The sequence below is a fragment of the Pteropus vampyrus genome, unplaced genomic scaffold, assembly GCF_000151845.1.
Source record: "Pteropus vampyrus isolate Shadow unplaced genomic scaffold, Pvam_2.0 Scaffold472, whole genome shotgun sequence".
Classification (NCBI taxonomy): domain Eukaryota; kingdom Metazoa; phylum Chordata; class Mammalia; order Chiroptera; family Pteropodidae; genus Pteropus; species Pteropus vampyrus.
Genome location: NW_011889253.1, coordinates 102,314 through 120,049, shown reverse-complemented (window position 1 = coordinate 120,049; position 17,736 = coordinate 102,314). Strand labels below are relative to the sequence as shown.

Below are 17,736 nucleotides of genomic sequence, written 5' to 3'. Positions count from 1 at the left end.
AGTTTATTTGAGAAGTATTAAAATGTTTGAGAACAACAAGAACAGTAAACAAATTGTATTCAGGGGATTGTTGGGAAAGAATGAACAGAGTGGGTAATGGGATTAGAGGCTTACACTAAATGCTGGGTATGATTTGGATAGTGGAGATTGAAAATGAGTGGGAAATTCAGTCTGCACAAAGGTGCAGATGAAGCCTAGAATGTGGCAGAGGAAACAGGGGAAAATGATGTTCTATTTACTACCACATTCCTTTCTTACTAAACCCCTTTCACTCTCTCAACCTCAACTATAGAAATTAATGGACATTGTGTGTTATACTTAGAGCAGGGTTTCTAATCCTAGACATGGGCCCCATCTGCAGAGATTCTAACTTAATTGGTATGAGATGGGGTCTGGACATGGGTAGTTTTACAAAGTGTTCCTGGTATTTCAAATGTGCCAGCCAGTCTGAGAATCACTAATTAGGAGTAATTTACAGATTAGAGCCTGACTGAGGAGATACAGACTCTGTTATAGTGTCTCAAGCTTTTCATAAATACTTCCATTATTTGTATTTACAGGCCTGCATTACAAGCCTACATGGAAGAAGTGGGGTGATAGATAATAGTATCTTCTTCACCTTGGATTCTCTGAAACTTACTGATGGATACATACCTCAAATATCTGACATTGTCAACGTGGTTGCAGTGGAGAGCATTCAGTCATGCTATATTTGGAGAGCAATTTCTATGACTTTAGTGAAAACATGTCAATAAGAAAACATTTTTATTGCCTATGCGGCTTTTCCTCTCTTGGCAGTAAAGGGCCTGATTTAAATGCTTTGAAAATAATAGCTTAGTAAAACTTAACGATGATTTTAAATATAACATCTTAAATCCTGTGTGGTTTGGCTAAATGAAATGTATCTTCTGGAGAATGTTCAGTATTTTTTATTATTAGTAAAAGGTATTTTCATTTTAATACTTTATAATAATCTTCTTTAAGTGTCTCTGTTTATTTTTAAATTAATCTACCTTTTTTCACCTTTAGAACAGAGTTTCTAATCCTAGAAACTTTTTTTAGAATACATTGTGTATCATGGTTTTTTGTTTTTGTTTTTTTTTTTAATATTTGAGTCTATGGTCATGCCACCCTGAACGTGCCCGATCTCGTCTGATTGCTGAAGCGAAGCAGGGTCGGGCCTGGTTAGTACTTGGATGGGAGACCACCTAGGAAGACCAGGTGCTGTAGGCGTAAAAAAAAATTGAGTTTGCATTACAGGTCCAGTGGGAACCCAACCATCTAGTAGTTAGTTCCCCACTTTATGGGTTTATAGTCAGAGTCAATATCCTCTAGACTTTAGGGATTCACTCATTGATTCACTTCAGAAATTGTGATTACCTACAATGTACCAGGTGCTAGGGTTATAGCCTGAATACAAAGGCCAAAATTCTGTGCCCTAATGGAACTTGTTTCTATTAATGCTTCTTAATGCATGGAATCATAGAATAGAAAGGGGCATGTGGAATGTGGTTTGGCTCTGGGTCCCTGTGAAAGTCATCAATCCAAAGCAGTACCACACCCTGTGGGAATCATAGAGAGGTCCACTACTAGACTTGACTCATGGATCAAGTCCAGTGTATTCTCCCATTGTATTCTCCCATTTGGTTGGTGTAGAAGACTGTTCTTTGAGACTGACTTGACAGTGGATTATCATAAACCTAATTGGGCAGTGATTCAATCCTAACTGCTGTTTCACAAACTTCTCACTGCAGTGAGTGAATCATGTCATTAGCTGGTAAGCTGTGGTGGTTGGGTGGGGGTGTCAAATAATTTCCCTTCATCCTTTTGAATAGCAAATTCTAGAATCTGTTTGCTTTCATAGGACTGGCCTAGCACTGGTATACTTTGAACATGTTATCTCAAGGATATGTCGACTCTGAGTCTTTTTGCCATAATTTTGAATGCAGGCTCCTTGGTCATCTCACACTCATCAGGACATCACCCTAGTCTCTCCAAATGGATGATGTCATGGTTCTAAGACAGGGAAGCAGGGAGTAGAGGGCTGAGATAGAAATGTGTTTTTCAGAAGGTGGGAAAAAAATTGCATGAAAATAGAGATACCTGTCACCACAAATTTCTGTAGCTCCAGTGTTCTGCAGTAGTACTTTCCAACTGGTGTGCTGGGAACAGGCTGCATGTGTGCTGATATACAGATTCCTCTCTCTTCATTTAGGGATAAGTGCAAAGAAGGAAAGAAAATAAGATAATCCTCTTAAACAGCATTGGCCAACTACAGCCCTTAGGCCAAATCTGACCTGAGCCTTTATTATTTTTAACAGCTTTATTGATATGTAATTTGCATAACATACAATTTAACCATTTAAAGTTAAAATTCAATGGTTTTAAATATATTTGCGTGGTAGGTAACTATCACCACAATTTTAATTTTAGAAAATTGTCACCCCCACTTGAAAACACCCCATATCAGAAATAAAAAATCAGATTGCATCTTTCACCTTTTTGATAAAGTAACTGATACATTCATTCCCTTTCTTGCATTTTAAAGTCAGCTCTTCAAGTGGTTTTGAATCCCCATAAACACTGAGACCCAACTGCGTTCAGTTGATCACACATATGGCATTAGATGTCACTTGTGATCTAAATTTCAATTATTTCCACTCAGATGTGCTGCCTAAATTTCTTAAATATGTTAACCAGTTGCTTACTGCAGTCTATCTTGAGCTCAAACTCAAGTGTCATAAAACAATTTTTTCACTTCCTACTTTGAGAACTATATCTCGGTTCACTATATTCCATGTCCCAGTGAGTAAGATCAGCAAACTCTTCATCTAAAGAGGACATGAATTGTTCATGCCGATATAGGGACAAAGCATAAGAACTGTATAAATAGACTAAATGTTAAACCAGAGCCTACAACATGTTGCTGCCAGACCACTGGAAGCCTACAGAACAAAGGAAGATTCCTGCTGGGATTACTAACAAACTACCCACTCCATGAAAGGAAAACAGTCTTTAAGTTGTACCCTATACAAAATAAACTCAACAATTCATTCCCTACGGGGAACCTAGAGAACAAAGGCTGAGATTACTAGCATGCTTTTCACTCTGCATACCCAGCCTTTCACACTACATATCCATACCATCAAAGGAAAACAAGTAAACAAAGTCTTTAATCTATAATTCATATAACTAAGAATCACACATAAACTGAATTCCTTGAACACTTGGTGTCTCTCTATGTCTGTCTCTCTCTCTGTGTCTGTCTCTCTCGTTGAGATGAGACCATGCTCTGTCTATGGAGCATTATTACTTCTCTAATAAATTTTCCTCTGGTCTCTCTCATTCTATCTTTGAGATGAGACCATGCTCTGTCTATGGAGGGTTATTCCTTCTCTAATGTACTTTCCTTTTATCTCTAACTCCAGAGTGCACTTGAATTCTTTCCTGTGTGCAGTCAAGAACCTTCACCCTCTTCTCTTGGTGCAAGACTTGAGTCCTCAGTTTGGGGATTTGTCCTGTCCTGCATTCATGTTTTCCTTTTGATCTATTCTCCTTGATTCTGCTCACTCTTTTCTAGAATTTTAGCTCTATACTCTTTACAATTCCATGGTTGCCTATGAAAATCCCATCTATTTCAGGTTAAAGGGAAACATAAATGTGAAATAGAGACTTAGAATATCAGTTAGGAAAGTGTTTATTAGTTCCAAGTTCCATACATCACATGACTTCCCTATAATATATAAGAGCACTATTTGTACTACATTAACCAGAAAGTATGACAAGGGCTCTAAAATCCTGGCTATTCAATGTAAGCATGGGACTGGGACTCTGCTGTCTGGGAATATAAAGAGAAAAATGATCATGACATTTGACTGTCCAGTATACTCACAACATTGGGCTAGGGACTTACATCCACTATCATTTAATCCTCAAAAGCACAGAGTTAAGGAGTACAGAGTTAGTAAACACAGGCACAGAAAAGTCAAGTGACTTTGTAAAGGACAGAGGCCTTTTACCCAATAGAACTGAGAATCATATTTTTGTTTGTCTATTTCCAAACTTATAAACTCAGTACAGTTGATAAGAGGAAATTCTCTCTACAGGGTTCTAATGCTTTTCACTCATTCATCCAACAGCTATTTTTTAAATACCAGACTGGGTATCTGCTCCTAATGCAAAGGTGAAAAAAAGAGGCCATGGCTTAGACATCAATGACACTTTGGGGCTAATGGGAAGGGTGAATGTGATCATATAAATAACCATGAAAATAAAAATTATAATGGGCTAGCTATGAAGAATAGGCTGCTCTGAATGTGAGATAATAGCTGTTGTAAGGACTATGTTAGATTAAGTGTCAGGGAAGACCACTTGGGGAAGCCATATTTAAGTAGAAAAAGGAAGGATAAGTAGACATTTATTGAGCACAGAATTATGACTGGAGGAGATAGTTCTGAGGCACAAAAGAGCTTGGTGGATTTTAAAAAATTGAAAGACCTTGGGGTTGCCCAAGTGATTTGATTCAGCCAGTGGAATGTAAGAGTATGTGATGTAAGTAAATGCTTCTGATGTTCTGGTGACCCACGAGGCCCCTTCATCTTAGGCCCAGAATGACAGCACATGGAGCTAATCTGAGTCTGGCCTGCAACATGGAGCCAAATCTAGGCAACTCACTTTTGAAACAGTCAAAAAATGGCAAACCCTAGTTCATGATCAATATGCAGAACTGTGAATGTACAAATAAATGGCTTGTTATTATAGGTCGCTGAGTTTGGGACATTTTTGTCGCAATACTAATATAGACATTTTACATAAAAAAATGACCACACACACACACACACACACACGCTATCTGCTCTGTGCCAGGCTTGATTAAAGAAAGAACAGAAAATAATGACTAGGAGACTGTGCAAAGTGTAAACTTGATTATTAACTATAACAACACTGGATGATAGACAGGTCATAATTTTGTCACTGAATTTAAACCAGACTGCTATTATCAATTGTACTGCTCCAAGCTTTAAAATAGACCCATTACACAACATATTTCATATATTCTGCAAAATGATTTTACTTCAGATAAAAAAAAGATAAGATAACTGTACAATGCAATGACAACAACAATAACAAAAAAAGAACTATGGACAAGCTACCACATACATGATCTGAATTTCCAGTTTAGAGAAGCCTCAGTCATTTCTAACACATTTTTTTTTCTTCACAGTCAACAAGATGCTGGCACTTAAAGGTATTACATTTATCCTTTATATATAGCCAGGAGATTTTTATGTTGCAGTAATGCTTCCCACTTCTTAAGGGCTTCTGGGAATCAAATCTTTCAACAGTGAGTTTTTACTACACACACTCTATGATGACGTTGAAGAACTAAGAGAGAAAATTACATTGATGTAGTTTGCCATTCGTTAATAATTGAACTGGTCTAACATCTAGAAACAATTTCATTGAAATGTACCTGCTAGCACTTAAGCATTGTAGTAAGAGAAGAATATAAATGCATCGAATGAATTGTTTATTAAGTCTGTTCTGTAACTGGGACCTATAAATTAAACTGATAAAAGCAAGAATAACAGGAGAAAATGCATACAAAATCAATTTTAATTATGTGTGCATGGAAGTTTCACAGAAAAGAAGCGAAACTCAAAGAAGTTGTTAGACTTGGAAGCTTAAATACCATTTTAAGAAAGAGTGATAAATTGTGGAGAAGTGGCTAAACAAAGTAAAGGAGCATTGGGCTTCTAGGGGAAGTAAATTGTGGGAAGGTAAATATATGGGAAATTATGGAAGATAAGGGTAATTTTAGTAAGGTTTGTTTGTGCAGATTCCTCTTAATGCCATCTTTCCATGTCTAATGATTAAGACTTTGTATTAAGGTACTCAATTTTATCTTATGGCTATTTGGCTTTAGAATCACTTTTTAAAAATTTTATTTTATTATTAGTTTCAAGTATACAGTACATTGGTTATACATTTTTAAATTTTATTATTAGTTTCAAGTATATAATATATAGTTTCAAGTACATAATTATACATTTATATAGTTCATAAAATGATCCCCCCAATTGCTCCCTCACTCCCCTGGCCCTCCACCTAGCCATCATATTAATGCTGACTGCATTCCCTATGCTGTGCACCCCATCCCTGTGACCACCTAAAAACTACTAATTTCTACTTCTTTAACCCTTCACCATTTCTCCCAGGCCCCCAATCCACCTCCCCTCTGGCAGTCACCAGATTGTCCTCTATATTTGTGAGTCTGTTTTTGATTAGTTTCTTCTTTTTGTTCCTTAGGTTCCTCATATAAGTGAAATCATATGGTATTTATCTTTCTCTGTCTGACTTATTTCACTCACCATATTAACCTCTAGGTCCATCCATGTCGTTGTGAGTGGTAGGAGTTCATTTTTTAAATGGCTGAGTAATATTCCATTGTATATGTGAACCATAACTTCTTTATCCAATTGTCTGTCAATGGGCATTTAGGTTACTGCCATATCTTGAACAGATATTTCTTCAAAGAGGAAATACAGATGGCCAATAGACATATGAAAAGATGCTCAAGGTCACTCATTGTCAGAGAAATGCAAATTAAAGCCACAATGAGAGATATCACCTCACACTTGTCAGAATGGCTATCATCAGTAAATCAAAGAACAAGTGTTGGTGAGGATGTGAGAAAAAGGAACCCTCATACACTGTTGGTGGGATTGAAAATTGTTACAGCCACTATGGAAAACAGTCTGGAGTTTCCTCAAAAAATTAAAAATGGATTTACCCTTGACTCAGCAATTGTACTTCTGGGTATTTATAAAAAGAAAACCAAAACAATAATTCATAAAGATCTATGCACCCTTGTGTTCATGGCAGCACAATTTACAATAGAATCACTTTAACTATATGAAATACTATTTTCTATAGGGAGTTATTGTCAAAGAATAATTCAAATACCAGAAAAATCTGGCTTCATACTCTGGCCAACAGAAATTTGTTTATGAACATTTCTTTTTTATGGACAAAACCAGAAATCAACTTTATCATGTTACAGGTTCTCTCTTTCACACATGTATTTGAGTACAAGAATTTAGGCTTTTGTGGGACCTAACTTCATTGCATTTTTGTTAATGGTCTGCTAAGCAATTACCATGTCTTTGGGGCTTCCTATTGAAAGAATAGATGTAGGATTAGAGAACGAAGGGATTTTTTTCTGCTTCTGACATGATAATGAAGAAGAGAAAATTGGCTTTCTTTAATGTACTCCCAAAGATCGTATCACAAAACATTATCAACTTAAATACTGATACTAGTTGAGTGACTTCTTACTGAGTTATAAGTTTCTATTTAACCATGGATAATCATAATTTTCATAAAATCTAAAATATGTATTTATTAACACACCACTTTTTATTAAAAACAGTTATTAAATTGTTACATGGTTATTTGATGAAACTGGCACATGGGAAATGGCACATCGATCTTTAAAACTGATTTTTGTTTAATTTGGTTATTTGGCTCTTCCTATATCAATATTGGAGTCACTGAATAAAGTGACCTGACAACTGTAGGACCAGAAATAAAGTATACTGTGTTTTCTATACATAACTCTCAAGTTTAATTGTCAAAATTTCAGCGAAAATCATCATGAAAACAATATTAATATTGAAAGCATCTAAAAATACATTTAGTTTTTACTATTTTTAACTTTTGTTGTATTGTCTGCCAAGAACTGATCTTTAAATATTTCAATGCTTTAGTTCAGGCAAACAAAGATGAAAGGTCACTTTTCCCTCCTTCCCTAGGCAACAGTGCAGGTATTCTACTCATCTGCTCCTCCCTCCCAGTACCATGGCTAAAATGAACCATAGATGAGATTTAAAAATTCACAAATGTAGTGGGGAACAGCTGCAAAAAGTCAGGACACTGAATTAACATAGTTTAATTTCTGCTTACATTTTAAAGGAAAGCAAAGCAAGAAGCATCAGAGATACTACAAGCCAAGTTATTGCCATCTTAAAAAAAGAGAATAGATTTCAGCCAGGCACAAAGGTCTCCATGAAAACAGTGAACTTAAATCCTCATCAGCACCATTTTTGCAATATTTTATCAACAAAATATCCATCCCACTAGCCTGCCTAGCAAGTCCTAATTTTCTAATCTTCCATTTCTTTGCACTGAATTTGTATCTGGATCCTTAGCTACCTGTATCTCATCCTGAAAAATTATAAAATAATTTAAAAAGTAAGCTTAAGGCTTTGTTTCCTTGGTATTCAAGAAGAAGGGATAGATTCAAGAGTGCTTAGAGTTCATATTTAAAGCTAGTTTGATTTTATTTCAAAGATGGGCAGATGTTTAACAAACCTGAGCTTATTCAAATTATTTCATTTTTAAAATGAGATTGCAATTCAACAGAAGTAAAAAATGTGGTAAAATCTAACGAAGCAAAGGCTCACAGAAAAGAGAAATTGTTTGGATGCTGATTTAAAACTAGATTTTATATACTGATGTCTCCCCACATGCACACCTAGCATTATCATAATACCTCAAAGAATTCCTTTAAGTGTTCTTTTTAGCCAAGAGTTTATTTTAGCCTAGCCTATTTCAGAATCATAAATTCAACAAAAATATTTTAAACCAATTATCATGAACTGTGTACTAAATTGACTCCAGGTGCACGTTTTATAGCTAGATCGGAGGCAAGATATTTAACACAGGTAACATACATGAATCAAAGTAATTAGGCTGCTGCATTAACAAAATGATACTGTAAAATTATTTTTTAATTCTATAGCAATATACAAATATAAATTTTTAGGATGATATTTGGTGTTCAAAGAAAACAGTAATAGTGCTCATTTGAAAAGACTTGTATTTAGTATTATTACCTCAAATAAGAACTAAACAAAATGACTTTTAAAAATTAGGTTTTGATTATAAAATAATGCAAGCTTAGTATAAAAGTATTTGAATAGTGTATACTTTTATAAAGAAAAAGTTCTTATTCCACACACTTCTAACCACAATCCCACTGTCCTTTTAATACAATTGTTCATCCAGTCCTAAATCATTTTCTGTGTTTTTGGTGATGATCAACTCTATTTTGCAATGGACATTAAACTATCAATTTTGCAAGACAGATTCATGAGTGTCTATATTTCCGGTTTTGGTGCATATCTAAGAAGATTTTCTGTTGCCTGCAAAATAGTCAGATGCTGCTGTCATGTAACCCCAGGGGGCATTATTCACCTAGAATGGGATATATGTGGTTGTTTATTTCAGAACTCACCTTGCACTCTCTGAGACTGTGTCCTTTGGAGTTGTGCAACTCAAGGTCCTGCTTAGAAGCTTTTACAATTTTTGTGTAACACTTCTCTTCCTAATTCTGAAAAAAAAATCATTGATATGTTTTCTGTTATGAGTTAAATTATGTGCCCTCCAAAATTTATATGTTGAAATCCTAACCCATAATACTTCAGAATGTGACCTTATTTGGAAATAGAGTCATTGCAGATGTAATTAGTTAAAACGACATCATTCTAGTAGGGTGGGCCTACTAATCCAATATGACTTGGAGTCCTTATAAAAAAGGAGAAATTAAAAAATATAAATAAATAAATAAATAAACAAACAAATAAATAAATAAATAAGAAGAAATTTGGATACATATATGTACACAGGGAAAATGCCATGTGAAGATGAAGGTAGAGAGCAGGGTGATGCAACAGAAGATAAATGTGATGGTTAATTTTATGTGTGACCTTGACTGTGCCACCAGTACCGAGGTATTTGGCAATCATTATTCTAGGTGTGTCTGTGAGGGTGTTTTTTGAATGAGATTAACATTTGAATTGGTAGACTGTGTAAAGCAGAGTGCCCTTTCTAATGCAGGTGGACTCATCCCAATCAGTTGAAAGTCTCGAATAGAACAAAAGGGTAATCTTCCTATGAATAAGAGGGAAGACTGGCTGCTTGAGCTAGGACATTGATTTTTTCTGGCTCCGGATTTGGACTGAAACATTGGCTTTTTGGGGGTCTTGAACATACGGCAATTTACACCATCAGCTCTCCTGGACTCAGACTAGAGCTACACGATTGGCTCTCCTGTGTTTCCAGCTTGCTGACTGCAGATCTTAGGGCCTCTCGGCCTCCATAGCCAAATGAGCCAATTCTCTCTCTCTCTCTCTCTCTCTCTCTCTCTCTCTCTCTCTCTCTCTCTCTCTCTCTCATCTATCTATCTATCATCATCTATCATCTATCATCTCTCTATCATCTATCATCTATCATGCATCATCCCTCTATCATCTATCATCTATCTATCTATCTATCTATCTATCTATCTATCTATCTATCTATCTATCTATCTATATCTATCTATCACTTATATCATCTATTGATTATCTATCTATCCTATTGGTTAAAAACAACCAAAATAAAACACGCACAAAAATAGTAAAATATTCATCCTAATGGTTCTGTTTCTCTGAAGGATGCTAATACACTAAGAAATGCCAAATATTGCCAGCAAACCACAAGAAGCTAGGAGAGAAGCAGGGAGCAGATTTTCCCTCACAGTTCTCAGAAAAAACTAACCTTTCTAATACCTTGATCTCAGACTTCTAGTCTCCAGAATTGTGATATAATTAATTTCTGTTTTTTTTAATACACTGAGTTATTGGTAAACTAGTACACCTTCTGACACTAAAAATTGCAGAAGAGACTTAAAAAATCAGCCTGATATTTCCCCTGTTATAAAATGATTTTTAAATCATTTTTTAAAAATATATTATCCAGTTGAGAATTGTTGTAGGAATAACAATGACCCATAGATTAGCTCTTTGTTCTCTCCACATCTATTGCCTTCTTTTAGTGCCTTTTATTCCTTCGTCTTTTTTAAAATTTTATATTCTATTTCCTCATACTGGTCTTCTTTTTTCCTGCACTATCCATTCTGATTCCTGATGCTTCTAATGTGGTCTCATTTCAGCAATAGCTTTATTTTTTCCTATTTTTACATAAACTTTGCCAGCTCATTGTTGTCTATTTTTTTCCTTCTTTATCTTATCATTTCTTCTTTAGTTTTACTTTTTTCCCCATGATTTCATAATTTGAACTTTCTTAGTGCTGTTTGAGAAGAATATGGCTTTCTCTTACACTATCTGTGAATAATCCTTTTTTCCCCTAGAATTATACTTTGTCTGCATTTTATATATTGTACTAATGTGTTGTTTTCTTATTTCTTTGTTTCTTGCTTTTTTCAATAACATTGTGAAAGTTGACATAAGTAGAGACATTTTAAAATGGAGCCAGACAGCCATTCCAGATGACCTGCCTTACATGTCTTGCTCCTTGAACTTTTGGACTGTTTGAACTGGGCCAGACCTTTGGACTGTACTAAAGCAACTTTGCCTTACAAACAATTGTAAAGCCAGCAGGAAAGCAGACATGGTGACCACAGGGACTGATGATTATGGACTCTCTGTTTGAATATAGAATTAGTAATCAACCATGTATAGCTAAAGAGTAACTCACAGCTTGCTAGCACAAATAGAAATTTCTTCTATTCATGTAATTATTCCTTTTCTTTTCTCATAAAAACCCCATCGTATTCACTCCATAATCAGGATATTATTTGGGTTTCTTCCTGAACCTGTGCTCCTTAAACTGCAATTCTTTGATCTAAAATAAATGCTTATTGCCTCTCATTTTCGCTTTTTAATTGTAGGTTAACAGTGTCAACCTACCACTTCATATTTAAAATTTTCTGCTTACTACTTGATTTGAAATACAGCAACCTTATCTCAATCTAACGTTGCTCAATAACAGATTGGGGAGGGGAGGGTTGCAGAGTAGGAACAAAAAGAAGGCCACTGGTAGTTTAAAAATTATGATTCCCACCTTTGACTTTATTCTGTTTCCTTGGAGCTAGGATCTGTAGGGCTCTCTGACTTTCTTGAGTTCTCTTGTGCCTTCGGAACTCAGTGTTAAAATAAAGAACTCTGAGATATACCATGTATTTCTTCCTTTATTCTCTTCCTTTTTTCATTCCCACCTTTTCTTCTTTCTTTTAGTGAAATCTGCACATTATATAATATCTGAAAAGAGAAGTTAAAGCTCTGCCTTCTTTCTTTATACGTGGTTTGTGCCTGATTCTCTTCCTACATTTATTGCAAATAAAATTTTATTTCTAATATTTTAATTTTTGGTCCACAGCTATAACAATTAATTTCTAATCTCTATTCTACAAAAAGCCACTTGGAATCAAATTAGGTATATTTAAAAATATCTGTTGAAACCACTTGGAGTAGCTAAATATACAGCTCTAGGCAGCATTACTGAGTGTTTCCATCATGATGATTGAGCAACAGACTAGGTAAAGCTCCAAGTCACTCTGTCCTGCCTATGTCTAAGTGTTCTCATGTATAACATGAAGCGTTTGGAGGAAACATATTCTAAGCTTTCAACAGTTTTAAAATGTTGTGACAGTAAAAGTGATTTTGTGATTTGGTGAATCATGATTAAGTTATTTCAGGAGAGACAACTTTTTAAAGTGTTTCTGTGACTGTGATTTGTCTAGAAAAAAGGACAAAGGTATATTGCCTTTGTTTGTTTGTTTGTTTGTTTGTTTCATTGATTGATTCCCTCAAATTGATCTGTGTTCAACTTACTAGAGAAGAGTATTGTCCAAAGGAACAATGATTTTTTCATGGCAATTTTGCTTTCAGAGAGAAGTTGCAGTTTTAGAGTCTGTACTTGATGCCAATAGAACTTTAGTTCTTAGCCAGATAGCAGTAAATTTTCTTCAGAATGTTTCTTTCTAATTATAAATGTTGAGAAGGACTTTAAAGCCAAAGTTATGCTTGCTATATTGATCAAGGAAACCAGAATGGGTGAACAACAACCTTTTCCATGTACATAGTTTGGATTTTGCTAAGTGGAACATCTGAACAGAATAGACTATAGACTGAAGAAAAACCCCAATAAAGAACCATAAACAAGAAAAAAAAGAATGAAAAAATGTTTTAGACATATCATATAAATATCAAGCTAAAACACTATCAAAGAGGTGCTGTAAAAGGCTAGATGTCGTATAGTACAATAAAACTATTTTTACTATGTGATCCAACGTTTGTTTCAATAATTATTCTGTGCTCAGTCAATTTCTTTGGTAAGTCATCTCACCTGCACGTCTCAAGGTTTTAATGTAATTTATCTACTTCTTTCAAGGGTTTGAGGACAGGAAGATTTTCTCCACTTCTGAAACTCTTTGAACTTCCTTCCTTATGATATTTCTCACTATCTATAGTCAAATAAGCGAGAACAAAGAGAAAAATTCACCCACTCTTCCCCATTAGTATGATGACCTACTCATCATCTTCATGAAATCGTCATTAGACTAATATTTTACAGCTTATTACCATCACCTTATTAATGGAACCTAATAAATTTCTTTTTCTTTGTAGGACTAAAACCGTCTTATATCAGCAATTCCAAACAATTCAGTGTAAGTATATTATTACATAAAAAAGTAGATTATTATAAAAACCAGATGATAGTACACAGGAATATCTATACTATGCTGATTTCTAAGACATTTTCTTCATCTATACCTAGAGTCACAAATTCAAATGAGATGCAGCAGATAAAGTAAAAGTAAAGAGGTGGCTGGACATAAGAACTAAGGGTGATATAGAGAAAAAGGTGAACTGAAGGATCCATGTTTATCCAAAATTGATTCAATTCCTTAAAAACGTAAAGCAAGAGGGAAGTCAGAAAAATGGCGGAGTGAGAGACATCCCCAGATATCTCCCCTTGAAACAACAATAAGCTGAACATCTAAAACTTAATAAAAACATCAAACTGCACACCAGCACGTCTGACTGTGGGATCTGTGCATAGGTCAGAACCCCGGGTATTGGGCAGTGGATTGGGAGAAATAAAGAAGCTGCCTCTCCCAGAAGGAGCTCCCTGTAGGAGGAGGTGGAGGGGAGAAGGTGCAGCAAGTTCCCTGAACAGCCCTGCCTGGGAGTGATGTGAGCTCTACTCAGCCCAAGGGAGTGCCCAAGGTTCAGGGCAGAAAGCAAAGAAGTGGGGATGAAAGAGAAGCGGGGATGGTAGAGAAACAACAGTTGATTTTTACCACCTGCTGTTGCAAACCAGGGTTGAGCCACAGCCCCCAAACCCCAATGAGAGGACCCCTACCCCCATATCGTCTAAGATGAAACATCACGGAGCCCCAGGGGAATCTGAGCAAACGCTACCAAAACTGTTACTAACACTGATAGGAAATGAGACTGAGGGTAGCAAGTGTGATTGAATATAAGGAAAAAAAGGCATTATTAAGACTTTATATAAAGCAGGCATCCAAGAGGCTTCGATGCTGCCTACTGGAAACCAAAAGAAAAATGCCTTATTTGTAACATGCTAAGAGAGACCTTTATATAATATCTTCTTTCTGGGAAAAAAGCAGAATACACTTCCATTAATGCCCAGGTGGAGAAATAGTCTATTAAACACCATGAACGACCAAGGTGATAAGGCAGCTCAGAAAGAAAGAGAAAAATCTCCAGAAAATAAGCTTAAAGACATAGAAATATGTGACTTAAATGACAGAGAATTCAGGATGGTACCTCTGAAAAAACTCAATGAGATCCAAAATAGCCATATCAATAATTTAAGGAATTGAAAAAACAACTAGTTCATCAGAATAAATTTTTTAGCAAAGAAATTGAAACCTTCAAAAAGAAACAAATAGAACTTCTGGAGATGAAGAACACACTGAAAGAGATGAAAAATGAAATAGCACACTTGGGAAATAGAGTCGACCTAATAGAAGAAAGGATCAGTGATATTTAAGACAGAAATCTAGACATAAATCAGAAGGAAGAATGAAAAATAATGAAAGAAAAATACAAGAACTAGCTGATACCATCAGGAGAGGAAACATAAGAATAATGTGCATTCTCAAAGGAGAGGAAAAGGAGCCGGAATTAGAGAGCATTTTAGATAAACAGTTGATAAGAATTTCCCAAATGTAAGGAATGAGCTGGAGCTTGGAATTCAGGAAGTCAACAGAACATCCAATTATTTCAACCCAAAAGGCCTTCACCAAGACACATTGTATTAAAATTATCAAAAATCAATAACAAAAAAAGAGTTCTCAGGGCAGCCAGGGAAAAAGAGGATGGTAACTTATAAAGGAAAACCCATTAGATTATCGTTGAACTTCTCAGCACAAACATTGCAAGCCAGAAAGGAGTGAAATCAAATATTCAAACTATTAAATGAAAGGAACTACCACTCAAGAATAATGTATCCTGCAAAGCTCTCTTTTAGATATGAAGGAGAAATAAAGACCTTTCTAGATATAAAAAAATTTAGGGAATTCTCCACTACGAGTATAGCATTGCAGGAAATACTGAAAGGGGTCAGCTCACCTAAAACAAAATGACAAAAAAAAAAAAAAGAATACATAACTAGGAATGAGGTGACTAGCAGGCAGATAGAAGCAGAGAAGTGCAAACCTTACTAAGAACAGGGCATTATAGGCTTAAACAATAAGAAGAGATTAGCTATAGAAAGATAATAATGAACGTTCAGTATACATAGGAAAAAACTGAGACAACAATGACAAAAAAGAGGATTTAAAGATCCAAATTCACAAAGGAGAATGGAGATAAGGCACATGCAGAAGAAAATGGAGATTTTATATATATCTATAGATATAGATATAGATATAGATATAACTATCCTCTACATATTCCTTATGATAACCACACCTCAAAGATTCATAAATGAAGTATATAACATAAAACAAGAAGGATCAGGTGGAAAGCCCACAAAACACAATAAAAATACAAAATACAAAATACAAAAAAATGACACACACACAAAAAAGAAGCAATGGAAACACCGAGCTACCAGAAAGCAAAACATAAAAAGTTTATAGGAAAACCTCATATTTTAACAATTGCCCTAAATATAAATGGACTGAACTCACTAATAAAAAGGCACAGAATTACGGATTGGATCAAAAAACAAAAGCCAACCATATGCTGCCTCCAGGAGACACACCTGAGTTCCAAAGACAAATATAGACTCAAAGTGAAATGGCGAAAAATGATATTTCAAGCAAATGGCATTCAGAGAAAAGCGGGAGTAGTGGTACTAATATCAGATGAAATAGACTTCAAAATGAAAAAGGTAAAGAAAGATAATGAGAGACACTTCATAATGATAGAGGGAATCATGCACCAAGAAGATATAATACTTCTTAATATCTATGCTCCCAATCAGGGATCCCCGAAATATATAAAGCAATCACTAACAGAACTAAAGGGAGAAACAGACCAAAACACTATCATAGTAGGGGATCTAAATACCCCACTGTCGGATATGGACAGGTCATCCATAAATCAATAAGGCATTAACATCCTTAAATGACACATTAGACCAACTAGACATAATTGACATTTAAAGAGCCTTTCATCATAAAACAGTTGCTTATACATTCTTCTCTAGTGCACATGGAACATTCTCATGAATTGACCACATACAGAGACACAGAGATAGCCTCAACAAATATAAGAGGGTTGAAATCATACCAAGCATATTCTCTGATCATAATGCTTCAAAGCTGAAGATCAACTGTAAAAAGAATGTGAAGAACCACAAATATATGGAGATTAAACAAAATACTACTGAGAATGACCACATCAGAGAAGAAATAAAAAGAGAGATCAAGAGATACATAGAAATGAGTGATAATGATAGTACAACATATCAAAACTTTTGGGACATGGCAAAAGCGGTCATGAGAGGAAAGTTCATATCAATACAGGTCTATCTCCAAAAATAAGAATGAGCCCAAATAAACAACCTTACACTTCATCCATGCTCATTATAGAAAATTTAGAGTACCCAGATAAGTACAAAGAAAGGAAAAAACACCCATAACTTCACTTCACCATTGACTCAGTTTTCTGAGATCCTAGGCAGGGGAGATAGAAAGATGAGGATGCAGGAGTTCTCTCCATGTAAAGTCAACATTTCTGCTATTTGTGTGCTAACTTTGAACTTGGTTTCGATACTTGATTCTTGCTTTCTTCACCTACCATTAAGTCTCTTTCTGTAAAAAAAAAAAAAATGCTAGTAATTTGACCCTGTTCAGATACTTTGGTAGCTTCAAGTTTTGTCTCTTTTGGGGGGATTTTTTTTTTTTTTGCTATGATCAAAAATGTTGCAATGAACATCTTATATATAATATGTGAATATATGTATATCTTGGTGAAATTACACAAATATTTCTATAGTATAAATTCCAAATAGGGCCTTGCTCAATGGCTACATGCATTTAGAAATTTAATAGATATTTTCAACTTGTCCTTCATAAAGTTCTATTACTTAATGTTTTTACAACCATGCATGAGTACGCATGTCTTAATCAATATCCAATCCTTCACACCACCAGGTGTCATTTAACTTTTTCATTTAACTTTTGGCAATTTGCAAGGTAAGAAATTGTAGACTATGATTGCTGTGGTTTACATTTGTTTTATTATGAGTGAGGTTTAACATTTTCTCCCTGTTAGTAATTTACATTTTCTTTGTACTCTTCTTTTTACTTCATTTTTCTTCTATTAGGTTTTTAATCTTTTTTTTTAACTTTTGATTTTGAGCTCTGAATAAATTACGTAAATCAACTCTTTGTCATGTATGTTGCAAATA

At 35.0% G+C, this 17,736-nt stretch overlaps 1 long non-coding RNA gene and 1 pseudogene across 1 annotated transcript; one reads left to right on the top strand and one right to left on the bottom strand.

The window, feature by feature from the left end:
- Positions 1–1,114: 1,114 nt before the first annotated feature.
- Positions 1,115–1,233, top strand: LOC111732596 (annotated as a pseudogene).
- On the bottom strand, positions 1,191–12,161 carry LOC111732591. The gene is made up of 3 exons (XR_002777626.1): positions 11,908–12,161; positions 9,299–9,394; positions 1,191–2,205 (listed from the first exon to the last, which is right to left on the bottom strand). It is a non-coding gene; the product is annotated as an uncharacterized LOC111732591 (long non-coding RNA).
- Positions 12,162–17,736: the final 5,575 nt, after the last annotated feature.